This window comes from Anomaloglossus baeobatrachus, chromosome 2 (assembly GCF_048569485.1).
Source record: "Anomaloglossus baeobatrachus isolate aAnoBae1 chromosome 2, aAnoBae1.hap1, whole genome shotgun sequence".
NCBI lineage: Eukaryota > Metazoa > Chordata > Amphibia > Anura > Aromobatidae > Anomaloglossus > Anomaloglossus baeobatrachus.
Window position 1 is genome coordinate 421,321,506 of NC_134354.1, and position 5,698 is coordinate 421,327,203.

Here is a 5,698-nt window from a genome sequence, read left to right on the forward strand (position 1 = left end):
CTGCAGCTGAGACAGAGAGGAAGATGACCAGTGCTGCAGGGAGTGAGGAAAGGTGAGTATAAACGTTTTTTTTTTTTCTGTGCCATAGGATAGAGGCTATATACGAGGATGGGGGTATTTTATGTGTAGGATGGAGGTATATTATGAGCAGGATGGGGGGTATATGAGCAGGTTGGGGGGTATATGAGCAGGATGGGGGTATATGAGCAGGATGGGGGGTATATGAGCAGGATGGGGGGTATATGAGCAGGATGGGAGTATATGTGACGTCCCCATCGGAGTCCGCTCCTACCATGGATAGTGCTGGTGATGGGAGAGGAGTCGGTGCCCGTGGCTCTGCGGAGCACAGGCTCCACTCATCCACTAGGCTGGGTTTCCCTGGAACCTGCAGTACCACTGGCTGACTGTAGGTGGCGTGTGTCTCCCGGCTGAAGTGGCCAACATTCACCTGCAGCCTATGGGAAGACACCACACCCTTCTTAATCCCCCTCCTGTCACATAACCACTGCCAGTGATAGTTCTGTTCTCCTGGCTCATGTGCTGTTTGTATTGTGATTCCTGTGCGCTGACCTTTGCTTTTTGTTTGACTACCCTCCTGCCTGTCGTTTTTGTACCTTGCTGCCAGTTCCGGATTTGACCCCTGCTTTGTCTCCTCACTACACCCTTGCCTGCCGATTCTGTTCCTGTTTTGCATCTTCTGGCTTTTGACCCTGCCTGACGACCATGGACTACAGTCTACCACAGGTAGCGATCTCTGAGGCTCTGTGTAATTCCAAATCCCTGTAAAGGGGTTAAAGGGTTGCAGAGTTCTTGTGGTCCTGCTTTGTGAGTGGCTTTTCTCTAGATTCCCCTTACAGCCAGTCTGAGTCTGTGGCTCCTATCAGGCATTACAGTATATGAGCAGGATGGATGGGGGTATATGAGTGTGCCGCCCCGCGCTCGGCGGCAGCCGAGCCGCTCGGATCCGGACCTTCAGTGGGTGGCTCGAGGGTCTCCTGACCCGGAGGCCCTGCGGGCACTCCGTTCCCCGAAAAGGTTTTTTTTTTGCAATTTGGGTACGTAGTTGTACGGCCAGACCCGTGTCAAGTTCGTGACGCCACCCACGGGATGTGGTGAAGGTGTATACCACCGCTGCTGTGACGGGGCACCAGGGGCAGATGGTATGTAGCAAGTTGTTAACCCCTCCGTGGGCAGAGATGGTGGCCCCGGGACCCGTTGAGGGTAGTTTGGCGGTGCAGGGAGATGGCCGGAGGGCACTGGTGTACTCACTATTAGAATGAAACACTTGAGTTTCTGGTAAATCAACATGATGGTGGTTGGTTCCCGCAGCTGGCTGCAGTCTGGTCCTCCACCCGGCTGGTGGTCTTTGCCTTTCTCCTGCACCTTGAAGAATGGTGGACTGCCTGTGCTTGCAACCTCAGGAGTCCGCTCCCCAGCTGGTTGTGGCCAAAGGAGTTCGTTTGCCCGCAGATGCTGGCCCGTGGGATCTCTGAACCTTGGCGGTGGCTACTTATCCCTCTCGTTGGGCTGTTGTCTTCTATGAGGGACTTTGGGTGAGAAAGGACCTCAAGTCCAGACCGCAATCAGTTGATTAGCTCAGTCCAGTAGCTTCTGGACCTTGTTTCAGGGTCTGAGTACCCCCCCTTGTGCTCCGGTTTCCGATTCAGTTCCCCGGGTCAGTACCGGCGGGCCACTACCCTATCCCGATCCACCGCGGTTCCACCGAGCCGTCTTCCCAGCTCCTGCAGACAGAGACCTCCGTATGCCTCCTAGCCAGAGGTACCAGGGCTCCTACCCTGGCACCTGTCAGTTTGTTGCAGACCTGTCTCACAGGCCTGCTTCACACACTTGACCTTCACTCCACTCCTCCCTAACTGAACCTGAACTCCAACTGAAAAACTGACGTTTCTCCCACCCTTGGCCTTCTAGACCCCTTGGTGGGCGTGCACCAACCGCCTGGTCATGCCCACTGGTGTGTCTTCCGGTCCTAAGGGGGGGTGACTAGGGTTTAAATGTGTTTGGCTGATGTTGTCTATTGTGGGACTGGTGTTGTGCGGGGCCCTATCTGTGACTACCTGGCTGGCCAGGGCGGCACATCACCGCTCTCCAGTATTGCCAGTGTCCAGCACTGTTCTGCTCCTCTTCTCAGTGACGTCCCCGCCCATCAGTATCTCCTGTGTCCAGCGCTGTTCTGCTCCTCTTCTCACTGATGTCACCACTCTCTAATATCTCCAGTGTCCAGCGCTGTTCTGCTCCTTTTCTCAGTGACATCCCCGCCCTTTAGTATCTGCTGGTTACACTGCTCTGCAGGACCTGAAATACAATATAAGTCTATGGAGAATCAGAAAGAGGCTCTATAGGCTTTTATTGTAAAAGACTTCTGGCTCAGAGTGTAGTGTGACCCGAGATACCGGAGAGTGGTGACTGGACTCAGGAACGTAGAAGAGCGGCATTAGGTGAGTATATAAATACACTCACACTACATTACATGCACAGACACACTCCATCAATAAAAAAGTGAGTAGGAGACTTCTATATATGAATGTATTCACCTATATGGTCACATGTGACTTCACCATATCCGGCCTTTCTCACACTTGTAATCGAGCTACAGATAAATACACGTACAACATATACACGTATGTGCAGAAATACATAGACATGACACTTATACAAAGATATTAGACAGATAGATGAATGGCTAGATAGATAGATAGATAGAGGGATAGATAGATAGAGGGATAGATAGATAGATAGATAATAGATAGATACATAGATAGACAGATAGATACATGATAGATAGATACATAGATAGATAGATAGATACATGATAGATAGAGGATGGATAGATGGATAGAAACATGGATAGATAGATAATAGAGGGATGGATAGATAGATGGATAGATAGATAGAAGTTCACACATTACATATGGACTCACCCTCTCTACACTTGGGGCCCAGTTCTTCTTTGGAGCCGGCTCTTCCATCTTCTCTGTGGTGCAGCCTCTTCTCCTCCTCTTGAGGCCTGACTGCTGTTCTTGAAATATTTCTAGTGCAGGAGGGGGAGAGCAGCTCAGGGATGAGGGGGGGCAGGGAGCCTTGTTTGTATACAGAGGCCCCTGCTGTGCTGGAGACAGGGCTGGTGGGCGGAGCCTCCTTTCTGTCTTTGAGAAATTACATCATCCTCTGCGCGGCTGGCAGGTTCTGCAGAGGTGATGAATCATTGCTCCTCCAGGCCCTAACAGGTGAGGGGAGGGGCCCATGTCAGCTCAGCATAATGATATGCATTCAGCTGATCGGGCCCCTGCTTCTCCTGTTAGGACTGAAGCTGCCGCCGGCAAAGTAAAGCAGCAGTACATGTTTTCATGTCTTGGGGCCCCCTACCGCTCGGGGGCCCTGTGTGACTGCACGTGCTGCACATGCGGTATGTCCGCCAGTGTATAGGTGAGAGGAGCCATGTACTCCAGGATGAGGAGGTATATAGATGAGAGGAGCCATGTACTGCGGGATGAGGCTGTATATAGATGAGAGGAGCCATGTACTGCGGGATGAGGCTGTATATAGATGAGAGGAGCCATGTACTGCAGGATGAGGCTGTATATAGATGAGAGGAGCCATGTACTGCAGGATGAGGCTGTATATAGATGAGAGGAGCCATTTACTGCAGGATGTGGCTGTATATAGATGAGAGGAGCCAAGTACTGCAGGATGGGGCTGTATATATGTAAGGGCCAGGAGGACGGGTAGGCCCAGGAGGTGGATCCACTGGACTGAGCACCCCACCGGAGGGCAGGGTACCCGGTAGCTGGAGCACTACGGATAGCAGGACAGTCCGTTCAGAGAACCGGAATGAAGAAGTCCCTGGGACCACAGGATCTCTGAAGGTAGTCCGGGTGGCGAGGCTCAGGTTCGGAGGCCGGGATGATGTCAGGCAGAATCCGGAACCAGCTGAGCGAGGGGGTCGGTCACCACACGGATCCAGGGATCGGAGACTGGAGGAACTGAAGAGGTGGCGGACAGTCACCGACCGGAGTTCTGGAACCGTCGTGGTCAGGACCGGTTGGCGTGGCAGGAGCAACTCTACGACACAGATAAAGTCAATACTGGACAAGGCACAGGAGGACCTGACTCCTAGCTTACTAAACACGAAGAACAGGCCCCGCCCACTTGGAAAAAAAACCCTTTATACCCTGTACCTGTGTAGTCAATATCCTGTCAGTGGACGCTGGCCATTTAAGAGAGGGTCAATGACCGCGCGCGCGACCTAACGCGCATGAGCGAGGCCCGGGTGCCAGAAGCCAGGGCAGGAAGCGGTGCACAGGAGTGCCCGGCAGAAGGCTCAGCGTTGCAGAAGGGTGCCGGGAGCGGGGATCAGGACGCCTGGAGGACGCAGGTGAGGGAGAGGGAGCAAGGAGGCTGTGGAGCGGAGGACCGGAGACCATGGCACGGGAGCCGGGGAGCGTGGCACAGGATCCGGGGAGCTTGGCACGGGAGCTGGGGAGAGTGGCACGGGAGCTGGGGAGCGTGGCACGGGAGCCAGGGAGCGTGGCACGGGAGTCGGGGAGCGTGACAATATAGATGAGAGAAGCCATGTACTGCAGGATGGGGCTATAGATGAGAGGAGCCATGTAGTGCAAGATGGGGCTGTATATAGATGAGAGGAGCCATGTACTACAGGAGGAGGCTGTATATAGATGAGAGGATCCATGTACACTGTGCAGACTTATTAGGCTAATGAGTATTTTGATCACATGATCATTTTTATACATGTCCTACTCCAAGCTGTATAGGCTTGAGAGTCAACCACAAATTAAGTAAATCAGGTGATGTGCATCTCTGTAATGAGGAGGAGTGTGGTGTAATGACATCAACACCCTATATAAGAGGTGCATACGTATTAGGCAACTTCCTTTCCTTCGGCAAAATGGGTCAGAAGAGAGATTTGACGGGCTCTGAAAAGTCCAAAATTGTGAGATGTCTTGCAGAGGGATGCAGCAGTCTTGAAATTGCCAAACTTTTGAAGCGTGATCACTGAACAATCAAGTGTTTCATGGCAAATAGCCAACAGGGTCGCAAGAAGCGTGTTGGGCAAAAAAGGCACAAAATAACTGCCCATGAATTGAGGAAAATCAAGTGTGAAGCTGCCAAGATGCCATTTGCCACCAGTTTGGCCATATTTCAGAGCTGCAACGTTACTGGAGTATCAAAAAGCACAAATGTGTGCCATACTCAGGGACATGGCCAAGGTAAAGAAGGCTGAAAAACAACCACCTTTGAACAAGAAACATAAGATAACACGTCAAGACTGGGCCAAGAAATATCTTAAGAATGATTTTTCAAAGGTTTTATGGACTGATGAAATGAGAGTGACTCTGGATGGGCCGGAGGCTGATCAGTAAAGGGCAGAGAGCTCCACTCCGACTCAGATGCCAGAAAGGTGGAGGTGGGGTACTGGTATGGGATGGTATCATCAAAGATGAACTTGTGGGACCTTTTTGGGATTAGGATGGAGTGAAGTTCAACTCCCAGACCTACTGCCAGTTTCTGGAAGACAACTTCTTCAAGCAGTGGTACAGAATTTTCAAGCAGGACAATGCTCCATCACATGCATCCAACTACTCCACAGCGTGGCTGGCCAGTAAAGATCTAAAAGATGAAAAATTAATGACATGGCTCCCTTGTTCACCTGATCTGAACC